The following is a 23,000-nucleotide window of genomic DNA, read 5'->3' as shown; positions in this document are numbered from 1 at the left end:
ATCTTGATAAATACAACAAAAATAAACCAATACCAATACCAATTCTATGTAGACCCAAGCCAGGGAATATCCTGTATGGTTTAATAAATTAACACATACTATACTTATTCCCAGAGGGTAAAGTTAAAGTCTGGCAATAATGTGATATGCTTAATGGTGACTTGGCCAGCCTATTGTACCCCTGCTTAACATCAAGAACGGAGGCAGCCCACCAGCGTCACCACACATTGTGGCCCCAATATAGCATGCCTGTCATGCTCAGCAGAACAACAGAGAGCATCACAAAACAGAGACAACAAGCGACAAAGCAACAACAGAAAAGCAAGCCCTTTTCCACACATACACAATCCTCTTCCGTCCCCAGCCTCCTGTGGACCCGTGGATTTGTAGAGAAATCAGAATTAGACTTGTTATCACTGACATGTCAAGGTTCAAACTTAAAAGTAAATCTACAATAAAGGAGCATACACGTCACCATTTACTACTCTGAGATTCATTTTCTTGGGGGCATTCACAGTAAGTACAAAGAAATAGAATAGTATTAATGAAATACTACACACAAACCAAAACTGACAGACAGCCAACATACAAAAGAAGACAATGTTTGCAAAAACAAACTAAAATAATAACAATAAATAAATAAATAAATAAATAGAAAAATACTGAGAACATGAGTTGTAGAGTCCTTGAAAGCTGACTCCATGGGTTTTGGAACCAGTTCCAAGATAAGGTGGATGAAGTTATCAACGTGGGCTCAGGCGCTTGATGATTCAAGGGTAATGACTATTCCTGAATCCGGTGGTATGCACTTAAGGTTCCAATACCTCCTTCCCAATGGCAGAAGCAAGAAGAGATGGTGGGTTGATTATGGATGCTGCTTTCTGGTTACTGCCCTCCTTGACTTTTCCTGTAATGAACTGGGCTGTATCCATCAATTTCATACGCTTTTCTGTTCTTGGGCATCAGTGTTTCCGTATCAGGCAGTGATGCAACCAGTCAGAATACTCTGCACTCTGCATCTAGAGAAGATTGTCAAAGTTCTATGATATATGGCATTTTGAAAGCTGCAAAAATAAAGTGGTACAAAAGACAAATAATGAGACAATGTTCATGGTTGGTGAACCGTTCAGAAATCAGAGAGTCAACATTTCAAATCAAGATCCTTCCTCTGGAAAGGTAGAGAGGAGATGGCCAGTGTAAATGGTGAGGGGGAAGGTATGGAGCTGAAGTTGGCAGACATTAGTTGGATTCAGGTGTGGAGGGCAGAATGACAGATAGATGAGATGATAATGGCAATAGTGACAGAAGCTGGAAGGTAAAAGGGGTGTGGATGGTGCAATCTGATAGGAGAGGGAGGTGGAGAATGGACTAAATGGATGGAGGTGGGGAGGGGAACCAGTGGGAAAGGTGTGTAGGTGGTAGGCAGATGGAGAGAATGGAGTAAGTGAAAGAAATGATTTGGCTAGAGTGAGCAATGGAAAAAACTATTAGATCAGGAGGAGAGAGAGAGACAGACAGACAGAAAAGAGACAAAGGGAGCTCAGCTTACCTGAAACTGGAAAATTCAATGTTCGTGCCATTGGGTTGCCAACTACCCAGGTGGGACAAGATGCCCTGTTCACATAGCCTACATTTGGCCTCATCCTTTCGGTGGAGGAGAGGGAAGACAGATAGGTTGGTGTGGTTAATGGGGAGGAGAATTAAAATGGCTGTCATTTGGTGAATTAAAATGGAGTTCCTGTTGACCGTAGCACTCATTCTCAATTTGCCCACTGTGTTGCCTTTATAGCATTTGTTTAGTTTATTATAATTTCACTTTAGTAATTTGTTTGTTATCATTTTCTAGTTAAAGCTAAGATTGTTTAAAGTAAATTTGTTTTGTGTGATATACCGTGGCATGCGATGACGTCACACCTGGTTTCACCGCGTCTTGTGGGAAAATACTGGTTTGGAGAAACGGGAAGGAGGGGGCTCACATGTGCAGGATCAGCACGAGAAAAGTTTTCTTTCTGCACACTAGAAACATCAGTGAAGCAATGCCATAAGTTCATGAGATAATCGATATGTTGAATTAAAAATGTTGACTCTGATTCTATTAAAAGTAATGACAGTTGATAAAGTTATGTTTTTGTTATTTAAAGAGTTGCGGATAGTTTGTGTTGAAGTGTATTTAAAGCAGTCGATGGCGTAGGTAGATTCTGACTGTATGTTGCACTTTAATGTAATATGGTTGTTGTAGTTTTACTTTTGCAAGTATTTATGATGTAAATGTGATATCAAGAAGGAAACAAATACTGTATATATTTTGTGTTGTTTTATCAACAGTTTTCACCATACGTTAATGTGGAAGAGTGAATAGTAAACAGTTAATCTTACTGGGACTGCCTCATTGATTGGTTTAAACGGTGTTTAGTTCAGAGTTCTTTTAGACCTGTGCGAGAACACTACAGTGAAAAGGCGTTGCTTCATCAGGTGTTTCAAGTGCTGCAATGACAACTCGATCCAGCATTAAGTCGTTGCCATCCAGCGACAGGGGCAGTAGGGCATCAACAAGTAAGGCTGCCCATGCAAGAGCTAAGGCAGAAACTGCCAAGGTGTGAGCGTTGTACGCCAAACAAGAAGCAAAATTGAAAAAGGAAGCGGCTGCCAGAGAAGCCAAAAACCAAATGGAAAAGGCTGCCAGAGAAAAGGAAGTGGTTGCCAGAGAAGACAAAAACCAGTTGGAAAAGGTAAGGATAGAGTCAGAGTTAGAAGTGCTGATGCAACACCGAGAAGCAGAAGCTGCCAGGGTGGAAGCAGAGTTAATAGAAAATACTGAAGAAATGCATGTTCTGGTTGACGTAAAATCTACTTCAGAAAAGACCAGATTGGAACGCACAAGCAACTATGTCCGATCTCAAATGGACTTGAAGATTTGTTCTTCCTCTCCATACTTATATGCTAACATCCCATTTCATGAGGAGTCTCAGAGAGGCCTAATTGCATCACATCCATCCGAGGAAGACAATTTACCCTTGCAACTCCGCGACGAATTCAAGAATGAAAGGACTGATGACAAATACTTCTCGACACCAAACTTACCAGATTTGGCAAGAAGAGAGGCAAAGGCTGAATTCAGAATGGCAAATTCCATAACAGAGGTACACCCTCAGTCATATACCTGGCGACATATTCCCCCAGCCAGCATGCCACTTGCAGTTGAACCCATGGCACAGTATTTAACATGATGAGATCTCGTCACTTCAGGACTATACCAGTTTGACGATAAACCTGAAAATTACCGTGCATGGTACTCCTCATTCGCCAACGCTATCCACGGAGTCCAGCTCGGAGCAACCCAAGAGTTGGATCTTAAGGCGAAATGGCTCGGAAAAGAATCATGTGAACAGGTGAGACGTATACGTTCAGTGTACATTAACAACCCCAAGCTAGCCTTACGCAAAGCATGGGAGAGACTTCGGAAGTGCTATGCGGCCCCTGAAGTTATTGAATCGGCACTATTCCGACATCTGGAAAATTTTCCTAAGGTGTCAGCCACGGACCACACTAAGTTAAGAGAGCTCGGAGATTTACTCATGGAGATTCAAGGCGCCAAAGAAGATGGCTATTTAACTGGTCTATTATACCTAGATACTTCATACGGGATTAGACAAATCGTGAACGAACTTCCATTTGGGCTGCAGGAAAGGTGGGTGGCTGTTGGCTCAGAGTACAAGGAAGAGAACGATGGTCGATTTCCTCCCTTTGAGTATTTCATTAGGTTTGTGTGCAAGGAGACGAAGAAGCGAAATGACCCTAGCTTCATGAGTCCAGGTAGTAGTACAATTTACACCAAGCCAGTTAAATCCACTTCGAATAATTTCAACATTAATAAACCTGTCTCAGTGCTTAAGACAGATGCCTTTACAACTAACAATGACCCTAGCAAGAATCGTCCATTGCATAACGAACACCCCCCCTCAAAAAATGCAGAACGTTTAGGAAAAAACCCCTTGAAGAGAGGATGTCCTTCTCAAGGAGAAAAAAATGTTTTAAATGCTGTTCCTCTACCTCTCACCTTGCTAGAGAGTGTACGATCCCCATGAAGTGCCCGAAATGTAATAGCACTAATCACGATGGGGCCATGCATCCCGGCCCGTTACCACAAACCGACAAAGCTCCTTCACCCTCACAACAGGACGGCGGGGAGGGAGAGGCTCACTCCAGGACAACTGTTGTCAGCTCGAGCTGCACAGAAGTTTGCGGTCAACCTCAGTCAAGCTGTTCTTGTTCAAAGATCTGCCTCACTAAGGTGTACCCTAAGGGAGCCAAAGACAAGGCCATCAAAGCCTTTGTAATTCTGGACGATCAGAGCAATCGCTCACTAATCAGACCAGAGTTCTTTGACTTGCTCAACATTGAGAGTAATCAGTTCCCATACTACCTTAGAACTTGCTCAGGCAGCGTGGAAACTTATGGAAGGAAGGCAGAAGGCTTCCAGCTCGAGTCCCTGGATGGTAAAGTTGTTAACTGTCTCCCTCTACTCTTAGAGTGCAATGAAATTTTGAATAACAGCACTGAGATCCCGACACCAAGTGCAGTGCTACACCAGCCACATCTCCACCACATTGCCAAGCACATCCCAGAACTAGATCCAAAATCAGAAATACTCCTGCTACTGGGAAGAGACGTTCTCCAGGTGCACAAGGTCAGGAAGCAGGTCAATGGACCACACGACGCCCCCTTTGCGCAATGCCTGGATCTGGGCTGGGTGGTGATAGGAGAGGTGTGTCTTGGCAATGTACACAAACTGACAGTTAACACACTCAAGACCAATGTGCTAGAGAGTGGCCGCCATTCAATTTTTCAACCCTGCACAATTTTCATGTGTATCAAGGAAGCACGACAAGGCTTTAACAAATGTAAAGTAACCGACAAGACACTGGGTCAGTCAGTCTTCGCTGAAACTGAGCATGCTAATAAACTTGCTCCATCAGCTCAAGACGCCATTTTCTTAAAAATAATGGACACCAAGGTCTTCAGAGATGAAGCAAATAATTGGGTCGCCCCGCTACATTTCAGAGAACCACGCCAGTGCTTGCCAAACAACCAAGAGTAGGCAGTCAAGCGGTTCACGTCCTTGCAAAAAACCCTGAAAAGGAGACCTGAGATGCAGCAACAATACGTAGCATTTATGGAGAAGATCTTCGCTAATAGACATGCTGAAGTAGCACCGCCATTCAGGGAAGGTGGGGAGTGCTGGTACCTCCCAACGTTTGGGGTTTATCACCCACAAAAGCCCAATCAGATCAGGGTGGTCTTTGACTCCAGTGCCCAGTGCGCTAGTATCTCCCTTAATGACGCGCTCCTTACAGGCCCCGACCTTAACAAACCCTTCTCGGGGTCCTGCTGCGCTTCCGGAAGGAGAAGGTCGTAATCTTAGCGGACATCCAGCAGATGTTCCATTGCTTCTTAGTACAGGAGGACCATCGCAATTTCCTCCGTTTCTTATGGCACAAAGGTAACTTACCTCGCACTGCGGACGAATTAGCCCAGGCAAAGGACGTCATCTTTAAAGCAACTCAAAGAGCAGATTTTGCAAGGCAGTTTTCAGCCGTCCAAGCTAATAAATCAATACCAAAGGACAGCCCTTTGAGGAAATTCAACCCGATCCTGAAGAACAATATCATTTGCATTGGAGGGCGGTTAATACACTCCCACCCTCCAGCTGCAGAAAATAGTCCAGTAATCCTGCCCAAAGACAGCCATGTGTCCTTACTGCTTACCCGCCATCACCATGAACAGGTAAGGCATCAGGGCCGTCACCTGATGGAAGGAGCAATAAGGGCAGAGGGACTGTGGATCTTGGGAGGTAAAACACTGATCAATTCAGTACTTCACAAATGTGTAACCTGCAGGAAGCTGCGAGGGAAGCTGGAAGCTCAATGTATGATGGACCTCCCAGCAGAATGCCTCAATGCCTGCCCTCCTTTTACATATGTGGGGCTCGATGTATTTAGTCCCTGGACTATCATCACTAGACGCACTAGCCGAGGACAAGCAGAGAGCAAACAGTGGGCCATCATGTTCAGCAGCATGAGTTCGAGAGCGGTGCACAGTGAGGTCATCGAATCTTTGGATACTTTCAGCTGCATTAACGCTCTCAGGCATTTCTTTGCACTAAGAGGCCCTGCAAAACAGTTAAGGTCTGATTGCGGCACGAACTTTGTTGGAGCATCAAAGGAGCTGGGGATGGACAAAACGGTGCAAAAGTACCTCAGTCAGCAGGGATGCAACAGGGAGTTTAACACACCACACGCTTCTCACATGGGAGGCGCATGGGAGCAGATGATTGGTATCGCCAGAAGAATTCTTGATTCAATGTTTCTGCAGCAACGCACCCAATTGATCCACGAGGTACTGTGCACACTAATGGCAGAGGTCACAGCCATTATAAATGCACGACCACTCCTACCCGTGTCTTCAGACCCAGAAAACCTCTTCATACTCTCGCCATCAATGCTCCTAACGCAGAAGGCAGGAGCTCCCCCTCCACCAGGGGACTTCTCAGATAAGGACCTGCACACAAAGCAATGGAGACAGGTCCAGGCTCTGGCAAATCGGTTCTGGTCTCGTTGGAGACAGGAATATCTACCTCTGTTGCAACACAGACAAAAGTGGACAGAACCCTGCAGGAATCTTCAAGTTGGAGATTTAGTCCTGCTCAGGGACAAGCAAATCACCCGCAACAGTTGGCCAATGGCCAGAATCACTGCCACATTCCCTAGTAGGGATGGACATGTCAGGAAGGTTGAGTTGAAAACCTCTGACCAAGGTGATGTGAAAATTTACCAAAGGCCAGTTACAGAAGTCATTCTACTTCTACCTAAGGACTGATTTAGAGACTGAAGTTTTGTATTATGTTCATTGTGACCTTACGAAGGTCAAGCGGGGAGTGTGTTGCCTTTATGGCAGTTACTTAGTTTATAATATTTTCACTTTAGTAATTCGTTTGTTATCATTTTCTAGTTAAAGTTAAGACTGTTTAAAGTAAATTCGTTTTCTGTGATATATCGCGGCATGCGATGATGTCACACCCGGTTTCGCCATGTCTTGTGGGAAAATACCAGTTTGGAGAAACGGGAAGGAGGGGGCTCACATGTGCAGGATCAGCGCGAGAAAAGTTTTCTTTCTATGCACTAGAAACATCAGTGAAGCAACGCCATAAGTTCATGAGATAATCGATATGTTGAATTAAAAATGTTAACACTGATTCTGTTAAAAGTAATGACAGTTGATAAAGTTATGTTTTTGTTATTTTAAGAGTTGCGGATAGTTTGTGTTGAAGTGTATTTAAAGCAGTCGATGGCGTAGGTAGATTCTGACTGTATGTTGCACGTTAATGTAATATGGTTGTTGTAGTTTTACTTTTGCAAGTATTTATGATGTAAATGTGATATCAAGAAGGAAACAAATACTGTATATATTTTGTATTGTTTTATCAACAGTTTTCACCATACGTTAATGTGGAAGAGTGAACAGTAAATGGTTAATCTTACTGGGACCGCCTCATTGATTGGTTTAAACTTGGTGTTTAGTTCAGAGTTCTTTTCCACCTATGCGAGAACACTACACCCACTTTACATCACCAAATATTGAAATGACTTCTGTTGGACTACAGTGCAGTTAGGCGCCATGATGGCATTGTGACTGCTGAGGTGTTATTACAGCTCAAGGTGTTCCAGAGTTTGGAGTTCATTAATGGTGTTATCTACAAGGAGTGTGAACGTTCTCCCCATGAACCATGTGGTTTTCCTCTGGGTACTTCGGTTTCTTCCAACAGTCCAAAGACACACCGGTTAATTGGTAAATTGTCCTGTGATTAGGCCAGTGCTGAATAAGTGGGATACAGGGTGGTGCAGTTCATTGGACCAGAAGAGCCTGTTACCTGCTGTATCTCTAAATAAAATAGATAGGTAGATTTGAATGGCAATAAGTATTCAGCAAGAGGTCAAACTGTGAGCTTTAATTCTTTCAATTACCATCAAAGCAGAAGTATATTAATTTTCTTCAAAGAAAAGTAGTGCTATACCAATCTGGGAGATGGAATGGGTAGTTATATATATGTTTTCTGCTTTATTTGTAGGATACGACATCTTTTCCTTAAGGGATTATTCCTGCACTTTACTCCTCTATGTTCCATGTTCTACATTCGATTGTCATTGGCCAAACCAGTTTTTATTGCCAATGTTTAATTGTCCACATTAGAGCATGGTACGCATAGTACTAGTAGTGCGATCACTTGAGTTGGGTATGCTGTTCTCCCAAGAGGTTATTTCCTTGATGGAGAGCACCAATGCATGCCTTGGTTTAATGTGGAGAGGCTGACGCATGGGCAGCCATCATATGGTCCTTGATAGATCAAGGTTTGGTTCAGTGGCATACAATGCAAGATGACTGGGGACCCTTCCCCCACCTTCACTGACATTGCGCTATGCCATCGTCTTCTGCCAGCTTCACAACTGACGCATGGTTGGATCGCTCTTTGTGTGCAGCCTCCCCCTTGGCCTTACCATCATGGGTAACCTAACCCAGAACTTAGCTCCACACAGCATCAATCTCGGGATCTCAGGAACTCACAAGCTGCTCCGACACGACAAGGTGACAATCCCCTATGGAGGTATTGAAGGGTGGGAGACCAAGAGTTAGAGCCTATAGCAATGAGAGAATGCGCATCAAAGTGAACGCCGTCACATCATATTCCATCATCCATTCTCTCAAGTTCAGAGTTCAAAGCAAATTTATTTGCAAAGTCACCATATACAAACCTGAGATTCATTTTCTTGTGGGCATACTCAGTAAATCCATAATGGAACAATAACCATAAAGATAGGACAAGTAAATTTGAGTGAAGCTATCCTGTTTTGTTCAAGAGACTAATGATTGAGTGGTAGTAACTGTTCCTGAACATGATGGTGTGAGTCCTGAGGCTCCTGTACCTTTTTCCTGATGGCAGTAGTAGAGAGCATGACCTGGGTGGTGAGGATCCCTGGTGATGGATGCTGCTTTCCTGCTTTCAGTGGTGGAGAGGGCTTTACTTATGACACACTGGGTGTTATCTACTATTTTTTATAATATTTTCCATTCACTAAACTCTCTAAGGCCACTCCTCTCCACTCCCTCCTCACAATCCCATCTCATTTTATATCATGAGTACACGGTCACTAAAAGCGGTATATATTCGTTATTGTCTACTCCGGAGGCCTACGTAGGCTCAGTCACTGAGTTAATTTAAAACAGAGATTGTTAGATATCTGTATATTAAAGGAATCAGAAAATATGGGAACAGTGTAGAAGAAAGGAGCTGAGGTAGATGACTTTAATAAAAGCGAGATGGCCTATTCTTGATCCTGATCCTTCGAAGTTCAAAGTAAATTTATTATCAAAGTACATATGCAGAGGCCACTTTATTAAGTACATCAGTACACCTACTTGTTAATGGAATATCTATTCAACCAATCATGCGGCAGCAACTCATTGTATAAAAGCATGCAGACATAGTCAAGGGGTTCAGACAAAACAGCTGAATAAGGAGTAAATGTGTTCTGAGTGACTTTGACTGTAGAATGATTATTAGTGCCAAAATGGATGGTGTGAGTATCTCAGAAACTGCTAGTCTCCTGGGATTTTCACACAGTCTCTAGAGTTTTACAGAGAACGGTGCAGAAAACAAAAAGAAATATCCAGCGAGCATCAGTTCTGTTGGCGAAGACGCCCTGTTAATGGGAGGGGTCAGAGGGGAATGGCCAGACCGGTTCAAGTTGGCAAGCAGGCGCAATAACTCAAATAAACATACGTTACAAAGAGTGGTGTGCAGAAAAGTACCTCTGAACACACACCATGTTGAACTTGTAGTAGATAGCTACAGCAGCGATGACCATATTGGGTTCCACTCCTATACCTAATAACATGACCACTGAGTGTAAGTGATCATATATTACCTTCAGGTTTATGTCACATAAAACTATACATAAAGAAAGACTGACAAACAACCAATGCACAAAAGAAGTCACACCATGAAAATATAAATAATACTGAGAATATGAGTTGTAAAGAGACTTGAAATTAAATCTGTAGATCATAAAACCAACTCAGAGTCGTGGTGAAAGAAGTTATCTGTGCCTGTTCTGGAGCTTGATGGTTGTAGGGTAATAATTACCCCTGAACCTGGTGGTGTGGGACCTAAGGCCTCTAGACCTCCTGCTCCATGGTAGTCACGAGAAAATGGTAGGACCTGGACGGTAAGGCTCCTTAATGATGCACCAGAAAACAATATCCATTATCAGATCCACACTCTTCCCCTTTGTGGTGAACTACACATACCTGTCTGGACACGCCCCCCCCCCCCAGCTGACTGCTCCTGTGGCTCCTCCCACAGACCCCTGTATAAAGGCGATTGAGGCCTGAGCCCTGCCCTCAGTCTCCAGGATGTAGCATGGTGGTCAATTGCTGCTTGTTCTTTCTTCCAGTCAATAAAAGCCGATATCTCGCCTTCACGTCTCAGAGAGTTATTGATGGTGCATCACCCTCACCAACAGATTTTTGAATGATCCATGAACCAATGAACGCTACCTTGTTATTGCTCTTTTGCAACATTTATTTGCTTCTTGTAACTGATAGTATCTTTTAAAGTCTTACACTGTATTGCTGCAACAAAACAACAAATTTAACAACATATATGCCATATATGTCAACTGATTCTGACTGTTTCTGATTAATCCACAACACCTCCTCATTAGCCATGAACGGAAAGCAGTGCCTACACATGCTGAGGAGATTGAGGCATGCAAGGTTCTTCACCCCTATTCGAACACCTTTCTACAGGAGCACCATCGAGAGTGTTCTCTCCGGCTGCATCGTTGTGTGGTACAGAGGCTCAGGGTTTGCAGAGAATAATAACAGTCAGGAAGATTACCAGGGTCTCGCTCCCTTCTATCTGTGACACTTACCGGGAGCCTCATATATGAAGGGCCTGAATCATTTTTGAGGATCCCTAAACCCATCCCATAATTTCTCTGAACCCACTACCATCAGGAAGGAGGTACAGGAGCATCAGGATGAGAACCGCCAGACTGGGTAAAAGCTTCTTCCCTCAGGCTGTGAGACTAATGAATACTCTGTTGCCACTGAGGTCTCATCACTGGGACACTGAGCTGTTTATCGTTTACCGTTTTCCTCTGCTATACAATTCACATGCATTTTGAATTATATTTTATTAACTTTTTTGTAGTAATATTTTGTTTTATGTGCTGTGTGTGATATACGTATTGTAGATACACCATGGTCCAGAGGACCGTTGCTTCTTTTGGTTGTATATATGTACAGTCGGATGATAATAAACTTAAACTTGACTGGCCTTGATTGTAATTCCGATGTGATATCTGCCCTTGTATCTCCAGCTAAAGGGGTGTTGTGAAAGCAACCTTGATGAGTTACTGCACTGCTCCAGTAGAGGTTGCCCTCTACAGCCGCACTGGTTGTGGTGTGACCTTGGCAACAAGGAGATTAGCAGCAAGCAGCCTTGATATATCTCCAACGTTTTCTCATTTGGGTCAGTGGTCAACGACCTCGGGTACATAGTGGATAAAAGAAAGGCCAAAAGCGAAGTCCATGAAGTAGTGAAAGTTGTGCGTGTGGTTTTGACAATGTCCATAAGGAAATGCTTCCAACTGCAAGGAGGTTGATGACTACAGGACACAGATCTTTTGCACAAACCTGATAGATCTGTACAGGGTGGTAAGAGACAAAGATAGAGCGGGTAGTCAGGGACTTTTTCCCAGAGTGGAAAAGGATAATACGAAGGGGCATAATTTTAAGGTGATTAGAGGATAGTTAAGGGGAAGACATCAGACGTAAAGTTTTTTACATAGATTAGTAGGTGCATGGAATGTCCTGCCAGGAGTGTGGTAGAGGCATTTAAGAAATTCTTAGATAGGCCTATTTGGGGCATTTAAGAAACTCTTAGATTGATACATGGATGATAATAAAATGGAGGACAATGTAGGAGGGAAGGGTTAGATTGATCTTAGAGTAGGTTAAAAGGTCAGTGTAACATCATGGGCCTGTACTGTAATGTTCTATGTTCTAAGTTCTTAATAGGAAAACAAGGACGGAAAAGAGAAAACAACACACACAAAATGCTGGAGAAACTCAGCAGGCCAGACAGCATCTATGGAAAAGTGTACAGTCAACATTTTGGGCCGAGACCCTTCAGCAGGACTTGAGAAAGAGAAGATGAGGAGTAAATATAAATGGTGGTGGAGGGAAGAGAAAAACACAAGGTTGATGGTTGAAACCAGGAGGGGGAGGGGTGAAGTAAAGAGCTGTGAAGTTGGTTAGTGAAAGAGATACAGGGCTGGAGAAGGGGGAATCTGATAGGAGAAGACAGAAGGCCATTGGAGAAGGAAAAGGGGGGACAAGCACCAGAGGGAGGTGATGGGCAGGTAAAGAGATAAGGTGAGAGAGAGAAAAGGGGCTGAGGAACGGGGAAGTGGGGTGTATTTTGGCAAGAACATTGATTTCTTGAACTCCTAATAATGGCCCCGCACACCTTCTTCACCAGAGGAGATGGGAAAATTTGCCATACAATGAATGGATATGATTTGGAAAGCACTCCAAAAAAGTGTGCTGGAAGCCATTTTAATGTGTTAACTTTGCAAAATGAATCACATCATTGCTTGAGGAATACTTTGCATTAAAATGAGATAAAAAGTAATTGGGATTAATTGGACTATTCTTTATATAACTGACAGGTGCAATGAACCAACTTATATATTAATCTTGGACCTGCATTCTCCCTTTCACTCACAGGCTTAGACTTTATTACTAGTTGAAAAAAAACTCAATCGCCAAGTTTGGGGATGAGGATAAGGGGTGTGGGGATGGGATTTAGTCAGGTTAGAATTTCGGTCAATTATTGCCCCTCAACCAGTGTGGATAATTTCATTCACCAGAACACTGAACTGATTCCACAATCTATGGGCTCACTTTCAAAAACTCCGCAATCATCTTCTCAATATCTATTAATTAATTAATTATTTTGTCTATCTATTTATCAGTCTGTTAGTTTGCCAACAGCCAGTCTCCTCATTGTGGAGTTGTCTTCCATGAAGGGGCATGCACTTCATTGATCAATTTTTTCTTCTGTAGTAATATTTTTTTAATTTTTCATTTTGTGCTCTCGCTTAAGTTTAGTGGTGTGTACCGGTACTTATAATCAGAATTGCATAGGCTTGAATGGAGTGCTCATTCCTGTTTTTGTTGATGAAAATATATCCTTAGAAGTTTTATCTGACTGTTGTGTAATTTTTATCAGTTCTTTATGATTATTATTATTATTATTATTATTGCCGTATATTTTCTCCACTCAAGCTGGTAAAACCCAAGGTACAGGCATGGGCAAACACACTCATTTCTCAGCCGCTGGAAAATTTCAGACTGTTCTAGTGGTGTTTAGCATATATTTACATAAATATTGCTGTGCAGGCCTAATTGTTTAATGCTATTTGGGGTGATACTGGTTATAGATATTACTATTGGGACTATGTATACCCTGTTCATGTTCCAACGTCTTTCAATTTCCTCTTTTAATTCAGCGTATTTCTGGTGTTTTTCACTCATTCTTAATATTATGTGCTTATTTTTGTATTTGCATAATTTGTCATCTTTTGCACATTGCTTGATTGCCCTTCCTGTTGTGTGCATTTTTCATTGATTCTTTTGTGCTTCTATGTAATTACTGTGAATGCCTCCAAGAAAATGAATCTCAGCACGACATATATTTACTTTGATAATATACTTACTTTGAACTCTGAACTTTATGAACTTTATGAGAGTTACTTTATTGTTGTGTTCAATTTTGAATTAAGAAATCAAAATCAAGAAAGCTGTAGATCTTCAAACACAACACCAGCATCCAGTACTACAGTTATTGCTTTTTCTTACTCTGATGGGTATCTGTATCACAGAACAACTGGATCATACAAAGGTGTTAGTGTCAAATGTCAGTGCAAATGCAAACAATAATTAAGTGATCAATCTAGTCAGCGAACTAGTTGGCAGGTCTTAAAAAATGAAATTATTAAACATTTCTGGTACTCCTTCCATAATCTATTCGGCCTCACTTTCTTCCTTTCAGATACCTTAGCTGAATTCCCCCTCAAACAAGCCGTTGATCATCTTCTCTGGTATGTTCATAAATTATTTGGGCTCAAATTGTGTTTGATGATCTTCCTGTGGCAATCTCTAGGACAGTTTAACAACATAAAAGACAGCTCTTAAATTAAGCTGAGTCTGTTACAACACTAATTACAGCACACAATGTTCTTCATTGTCTGAAAATTGCCTTCAGTCACCCTGATATACACAAAGGTAAGTTTTCCTTCTGCATGTGAAACATTTCTCCGCGCTGTCAACCAGACCTTTCTTTATATGTCCCTTGCTTGTCTTACTAAATGTGGCCTGGCAATGGAGTTCTTTGTGTCCCTCTGCACATGGTAAAGAACCCTGGTTTGACAACCCTGCTTTAAGCTCCCCGCCAATTGCTGAAATCCCCTAATCATCTCAGAGGGAGAGAATTAACTCTGGCTTTCATCCCCCTAGGCTACATCAAACAAGTTAGTCTCAGTTCTAATCAGTTTTTAATGATAGTTTGGAAGCAGCACACCATGTGTAAGTACAACAAGGAATATTGGATTACACTAAATTTGTACCTTTGAGGAAATCTAAGATTAAAAACTGTTGCGAACATCAACTAACAAATCAGTGGTGCCTTGAACAATTCATTTTCAATGTTAGGTTTTTCACATATTGAGGAGCTACTTATTTTTATGATGTTTAAGGTGAGGGTGAGGTCTCTGGTGCTGGACTAACCCCTTGACCTTTATTGGGGCATGTAAGAAGTGAATTGTTTTTGTGTTTGAGGCAGGTTTGCTCTCACCACTCTGGGTGGCAGGATGGAGGAGGTGTAAGGTGCTCTTTCCCTCCACTAACAACAGGTCACCCTTCGGTAAGGTGTAGCACCTGCTTTGCACCCCCCCCCCACCCTCCCGCTCTAGGTCATATGGAGACATGGTAGCAAGTGGTGGAGGTCATATGCTCAATGGACAGGAGGGTTTTACCCACTGGGCCTTAACCACAACTTTTTGCAGGATTTTCCATTCAAGGGCATTGACATTTCCATACCAGGTGGTGGTGCAACTGGCAATATATTCTCCACCACACATCCACAGAAGCTTTTAGATGCAAACTTCCAAGGAATTAGAGCCCTGGAAGTCGAGAACGTCTGCGCAGAATGTGGTCACGAGAAAGCAGCAAGTCAGGCTCTTTCCTCCATACCCCAAATGTCTTATTCAAACCTTGAAATTGAGCTCACTTGTAACACTTGTGCTGGCAGCTCATTCCACACTCTCACGACCCTCTAACTGAAGAAGTTTCCACTCGTGTCCCCTTTAAACTTGGCACCTTTCACCCTTAACCCATAACCTCTGGTTGTAGTGCCACCCAACCTCAATGGAAAAAGCCTGCTTGCATTTCCCCTATCTATACCCCTATATAACCATATAACCATATAACAATCACAGCACGGAAACAGGCCATCTCGGCCCTCCTAGTCCATGCCGAACTCTTAATCTCACCTAGTCCCACCTACCCGCACTCAACCCATAACCCTCCACTCCTTTCCTGTCCATATACCTATCCAATTTTACCTTAAATGAAATGTGAGATTTCAAACCCCTGTGAGATGTTGTTGTGGAACATCTCAGCCAGATTATCGATCTCCTTCCTATATGTTGCCTTATGTTTCTGAGATGCTTTTTAAAACAGGGGCTCATAAAAGTCAGATATATTGAAGGGATTAGTTGTTAATGGAATATGTAAATGGTAAAATACCAGAACATCACTGCTTTGACTTAAGCTATGTTCATTTATTATTGACAGAGAGGAGAGGGTAATTTAGGTTGCATCCAATCTGCTGATGAAGCAGCATTAAGTAAGAATCAATGATTAACTTTATTCACCATATTCATTCACATGTATTTAGTTGTATTCCATGCATGACGGAAACTATGAAGAAGGCACGAAGAATTTACCTGGATATTTACCAGTGAAAAAGGTATGTAGGCATTCATAGCAAGGGGATTCGAGTACAGGAGCATGGAGGTTCTACTGCAGTTGTACAAGGCCTTGGTGTGTATTGTGTGCAGTTTTGGTTCCCTAATCTGAGGAAAGACATTCTTGCCATAGAGGGAGTGCAGAGAAGGTTCACCAGATTGATTTCTGGGATGGCAGGACTTTCATATGAAGAAAGATTGGATCGACTAGGCTTATACTCACCGGAATTTATAAGATTGAGGGGGGATCTTATTGAAACGTATAAAATTTTAAAGCGATTGGACAGGCTAGATGCAGGAAGGTTGTTTCTGATGTTGGGGAAGTCCAGAACGAGAGGTCATAGTTTAAGGATAAAGGGGAAGCCTTTTAGGACCAAGATGAGGAGAAACTTCTTCACACAGAGTGGTGAATCTGTGGAATTCTCTGCCACAGGAAACAGTTGAGGCCAGTTCATTGGCTATATTTAAGAGGGAGTTAGATATGGCCCTTGTGGCTAGAGGGATCAGGGGGTATGGAGAGAAGGCAGGTACAGGGTTCTGAGTTGGATGATCAGCCATGATCATACTGAATGGCGGTGCAGGCTCATAGGGCCAAATGGCCTACTCCTGCACCTATTTTCTATGTTTCTATGTTTCTATGCAGAGGAAATTCACCAGACTGCTGTCTGGACTTCAGTAAAGGGAAGGGATTGGATTGGCTGGACTGAAGTAAAGGAGGTAGAGAAGTGATCTTCTAGAGCAGGGGTTCCCAGACTGTTTTTGTTATACCATGGACCAATACTATTAAGCAAGGGGTCCACTGACCCCAGCTTGGGAACCCCTGCTATACAAGTGGAAAAGATAGGATAGAGAATCAGAATTATTTAACTACGGTAGAGATATAAAAAATAAGGGCAGAAGTTTAAATGAGAGGAAACAATTTTAAAGGAGGTCTGAGAGGAAAGTTTTATATATATATACACAGAGTGGTAGATATCTATAATGTGCTTCCAAAGGAGGTGGTAAAATCAGATAAATCATTAGCGTTAAAAGGCATTTAGGCAGGCACTTAAGTTGACAAAGCATAGAAAGACATGCAAATGATATAACTAATATTAATAGGCAAAAAAAATTGGAATAGGCATTTTATTTTATGTAGAGATACTGCGTGAAGTGGGATCTTCAAGCCCAATGAATTTCATCACCCAGCAACCTACCTATTTGACACAAGCCTACTCACAGGACAATTCACAAAGACCAATGAACCTACTAACCAGTCTGTTTTTGGACCGTGGGAGGAAACCAGAGCACCTGGTGTAAACCCATGCAGTTGACATGGAGAATTTACAAACTCTTTATAGGTGGTGTTGGGATTGATGTTGCAAGCTCTAACAGCTTTGCGCTAACTGCAAGTCTACCGTGTCACCATGGTGGACTCAATGGCCCAGTTCTGTGCTGTGCAACTCCATGACTTTGGCGTGTTAAGCGAACGAACAGGAGGGTGCAGACGGGATATAAAGTGCAAATGGGAAACCTAATGCTCTTTAATTGGTTACAAAACAGAGAACCTATCAAATGTCTTTCCAGTGCCAAGGGACTGGTGATTCCTAAAGCTTAATGACAAGTTATGCAAATTAATTTGCTGGTGTAGAACGCAAATAAGAAATCAAATGTTATGCCTACCTTTGCTCTGTAACAAAGAGGTTGTTGTATTGGAATGAAACCTCCCTGCTATAATTACTTGAGGCCTGGGGTACAGTGTTGGTATCTTTACCTTAGGAAGGAAATTATTAAGTTGGAGTATAGCTATCATTAACTCAATTGGTTATGGGATGGGGACTATGAACAGTAACGAAATATTGCATACAGAGGGCTTAAATTCTCTTGATTTAAAAGATCTTCTTGAAATGTAAAATTCCGGGAGAATAATTCTTCTCACTGGTGAGTCAGGGTTAGGCTGTGAGGAGTGACATGAGAAAAAAAAATCATGAAGTGATGCAAATCTTTTGTCATTCTGTAACCCAAGGGATTGCTAGGGGTGGGGGAGGGAGAGAGTAAATTATAGAGCCTGAGATAATAGATCTTTTGGCAAAAGGGAATTAAAGGATATGAGGGTCACACAAGAGCACAAGAAAACAGAAGCTGGCATAGGCCCTCTAAGGGTTTAGGCCCCTCACCTAACAAGGGATGTGCTGGCAATGGAGAAGGTCCAAAAGAACGAACCCAAGAATGAAAGGGTTAACAGATGAGAAGCATTTGATGCCTGTGGGCTTGTACTCATTGGAGTTCAGAGGATTGAGGGGCAATGTCATTAATACCCATCAAATATTGAAAGACAAAGATGAATGTGGAGATGATGTATCCTATAGTGGGGGAGTCTGGGACTAGAGCCACAGACTCAGAATAAAAGAACATACCTTTGGAAGAGAGAAGAGGAGGAAGTTCTTTAGCCAGAGGGTTGTGAGTCTGCGGAATTCATTGCCACAGGTGGCTGTGGAGGCCAAGTCACTGAGTGTATTTAAAGTGAAGGTTGACATGTTCTTGTTTAGTAAGGGCATCAAAGGTTACGTGGGGAATGCATGAGAATGGGGTTGAGAAGGATAATAAATCGGCCATGATGGAATGGTGGAACAGACTTGATGGGCAGAAAGACCTAATTCTGCTCCACTGTCTCATGGTCTTATGGTGGCAAAGGGTGTAATTAATAGACTCATGGGCACACAGGAATCAAAGGATGTGACGGTCACACAAGAGTGCAGGAAAATAGTTCGTCAGGCGCTCCAGGCCTGCTGCCCCATTTAATATAGTGATGGCTACATGAAGCCGGCCTCGACACTTCGTCTCTGTCATTTCCCCGTTGCCTCTATTGCTCAATCTTTCAAATTATTTACTTATTGAGACATAGAGTAGAACAGGCCCTTCTGGCTCAGCAAGCCATGCTGCTCAACAGCACACCTATTTAACCCTAGCCTAGTTACAGGACAATTAACAATGACCCACTAACCTACTAACCAGTATGTCTTTGGACTGTGGGAGCAAACCAGAGCACCCAGAGGAAACCTTCACGTTCACGGGAAGAACGTACAGACTCCTTACAGACAGCGGTAGGAATTGAACCTGGGTCACTGATACCCGGCAGGAATTTTGTGAGCTATGGAAAATTTCGTCCAATGGGCCCAATCCCTTTGCAGCCATTTTCATTAAAACTATAGTATGCAGTCCATAATATGATAAGACCATCAGACATAGGAGCGGAATTAGGTCATTTGACCCATCGAGTCTGCTCCACCATTTCATCATGGCTGATCTGTTTCCCGCTCAATCCTGTTATCTTGCCTTCTCCCCAGAACCTTTCATGCCTTGACTAATCAAGACCCTATCAACTCCACCTGAAATATACCCAGAGGCCTGGCCTCCACAGCCGCCTGTGGCAACGAATTCCACAGTTTCACCACCCTCTAGCTGAAGAAATTCCTCCTCATCTCCATTCTAAGTGGATATCCCTCTATTCTGAGGCTTTGCCCTTTTGTCCTAGCCTCTCCCGCTCTAGGAAACATCCTATCTACATCCACTCTATCTAGGCCTTTCAACATTCGATAGGTTTCAATGTGATACCCCCTCATTCTTCTAAGTTCCAGCGAGTAAAGGCCCAGGGCCATCATTTGCTCCTGATACGATGTCTTTCATTCCCAGAATTACTCTTGTAAATCTTTATCACCTTTAATTGGGATATCTGTAAGTTCTGCTATGTCAGATGAAATTAGCCTACCTGATTGATATAGGGTTATTTGCAACGTCTTTCATAGTGAAATCTGACGCAAAAGTTTACTCAACATATCTGACGTTTTGTTCTCTGTTATTAATTCACAAGACTCATTCCCAAGAGACCCCACATTTATCTTAGCCACCCTCTTCTGATTGATGTACCCTAGAACCCTCTACTTGTTTTATACCACAAGTTTTCTTTCAAAATACTGTTTCCCCTTCAGTCGAACTTTCTCATCTTCTACCGATAGGTCCTAAAGGTTTCCAATCTAAAAATTGGCATTTGCCACTTTGAATAGCCTAGTTTTCAATTTAACATTATCCTTTACCCCCTTTGTTCAAAGTTCAAGATGAATTTATTATCAAAGTACATACATGTTGCTATATCCTATCCTGAGATTCATAACCATGAAATGTGCACTTCTCTCTTTTTGACTGGGATAAACTTTGGCTAAACATTATGGACCAGCCGTTTGTATATCTGCCATTGTCCCTCTGGCCTGTCCCTTGTTCACTCAGTCCAACTCCTCCCTAATAATTACCATTAACTAAGTTGAAGACATGGTTATGGACTCCTCACTCATGCCATTATAATTGCCCTTACTTAAATTGAAGACGCTGGTTATGCCTAGATTATATTTGGAACTTTATCACCTTGTGGTCACTTTCCCTCTAGGGAGTCTGTAACCACAGGATCCCTTATTAATCCTTCCTCATTATGTAAAACCAAATCCAAAATGGCTGCCTCCTCAAATTTCCTCAAAATACTTCTGCAAAAAGTAGTCCCTGCTGAATCTCACAAATTCTGCTTCTACACTAGGACCTTGATATTTGTACTTCAGGGAGCGTGAAGTGCAGAAACAAATATCACTGTGATGATTGTACGCTCTAGTACCAATTGTTTGGTGACAATAAAGTATTTGTATTTGTATTTTCTCATTTATTCTCTGACTATCACATTTTACTGATCTATAGATTCCTCCCAATTGTGTCACCCTTCTCTGTTTATGATCAACCCAAACTGATTCCACATCATTATCTTTCCCTCAGGTACTTTCTTGATTAACAACCTCAGCCTATTTATTTTTATTTCAAAACTAAACTCTAAAAATATAAAAGAAGAAACAGACATTTCAACATGTTTACATTCATGATTATTGCATTCAGTAGTATTAATTTATTTCTTTAAAACCATAGATCATTGCCACTGACATGACCCCTAGGGTCATACATACTTTCAAAGCTCCCCCCCGCATCCCCCAAACTCAGCCCCTCCATTTGTGGTAGCGGAAGGAGCCTAGACTGTGGTTACTCAGAGCCTTCAAATTGACTGCAATGATCTTCAGTGCACCCCTTAGCATATACTCCTGAAGCCTGGAATGTGCCAGACTGCAGCATTCACTTATGGAAGATCTCAATCCATCTGCTTTCCCCTCTGGTCTGTTATTTTGGAGCAGAATATAACATATAATAAACAACCCCCAGTCCTGGTCTCTCTGCAACTGCCTTTCTGTAACAGCTTTTACATTGTACTCAGATGTCGCGAGCTCCACTACAGGCATAACCATCCCTTGCAGTGAGATCATCTTCAACAGGCAGTGCCTGAAGAGGTTGACATCCCTCGCCAAAGATCCTCAGTGTCCAGAACTTGCCTCCTTCTTGTTGCTACCATTGGGGAAGAGGTTCAGGAGCCTTCAGGAACAGCTTCTTCTCCTCTGCCATCAGATTTATGAATGGTCTAAGAAACAACGAATGCTACGAAACCATGAAGTGCTGGGATGGACAGTAGATCATGGTCTCCTTGGGGGATTTTCTGTTGCTTGCATGGTGAGAGGAAGGGGATAGATGCTTTTTCTGGAGCAAGTGGGGGACGGGGATGGTTGATGCTTTTGCTGCTGTTTCTGCAGGGGAGGGGGGCTCTCACATTTCTGCCATTCATTCTTTGCATTTTTTTCTGTTTCATGGTAGAGTAAGAATTTCAGATTGCGTACTGTATGCAAATTAAAATTGAACCATTGAACCTCTATTCTATTAATTTAGTAATTTTTATGTCCTTTCCTGTCCTGCTGCTGCAAAACAACAAAATTCAAGATGTGCCTGCGATAATAAACCTGATACTGATTCTGAACCTCAAATATTTAAAGATTCAAAGTATTTTTGTTATGAAAGTATATATGGAGTATACAACCCTGAGATCTGTCCTCCCACGGGCTACCACCAAACAAGGAAACACCATGGAACCAGTAAAAAAAAATTCAAACACCCAACATGTGAAAATAAGAGCAAATAGTGCAAACAGCAAAAAGCGAGTGAATAGCACATAGAATATTAAACGTAGAACCACAGAGTCCTTGGAACAATCTAGGAATGTTCAGTTTAGTTCAGTTCAGTTCCGTTTCGCTCACTGTCTGCAGGGTGCAGAGCCAGCCCGCGCCGAAGCGCCTGATCAAGATAGGAAAAACAGAGTACCAGAAGCCATAAACGCACGTAAATGAACTGCAGAGCTCCCCTGAAACGAATCCACGGCCACAAACCTGACGGTGTGAGGAGGACTCTTGCACCTTCCTCCAGCAGCAGTGAGTGAGGGGGAGAGGAAGGCCAGTGAAATACAGGCAGGTGGCACTGAGCACCCGCTTGCCTACTGTCCAATTTCAATCTTACTCGACGCTTTCATTAGTGAGGACGTATGGAGCCGATCGCGAGCTCACGCTCCCCCGTAGGCCTGCGCGCCAGCTTCAACCTGACCGAATTCCCCCGAAGATGGCAAAGCACCAGGTCAATCAGTCGGCTCAAAGACACATGATGAAAATGTAAATTACAGGCTCCAGTTGCACACAGTTTAGTAGTAGAAGCATATTTAAGAGAGGAAGTAGTTTTGTGGACTATCACCTTTGGTAGCTGGTGCCATCTTAATCTGATTCTGGCTCTTGTTTCAAATGCCACATGCATTCAAGTAGAGAATGTTAGTCTGATTTATTTACAGCTCTGACTTGGCAATGCTTTGCTTTACACTTCTATCTTTGCCCATCTTACCATGGCTGTCGGTATCCCCTCTCAGTTCGGTGCCACTGCTCTGTTTCATTTCTCCCTCATGTTTTATAAAAC

The sequence above is a fragment of the Hypanus sabinus genome, chromosome 3, assembly GCF_030144855.1.
Source record: "Hypanus sabinus isolate sHypSab1 chromosome 3, sHypSab1.hap1, whole genome shotgun sequence".
Lineage (NCBI taxonomy): Eukaryota > Metazoa > Chordata > Chondrichthyes > Myliobatiformes > Dasyatidae > Hypanus > Hypanus sabinus.
This window is presented reverse-complemented; position numbering follows the sequence as displayed.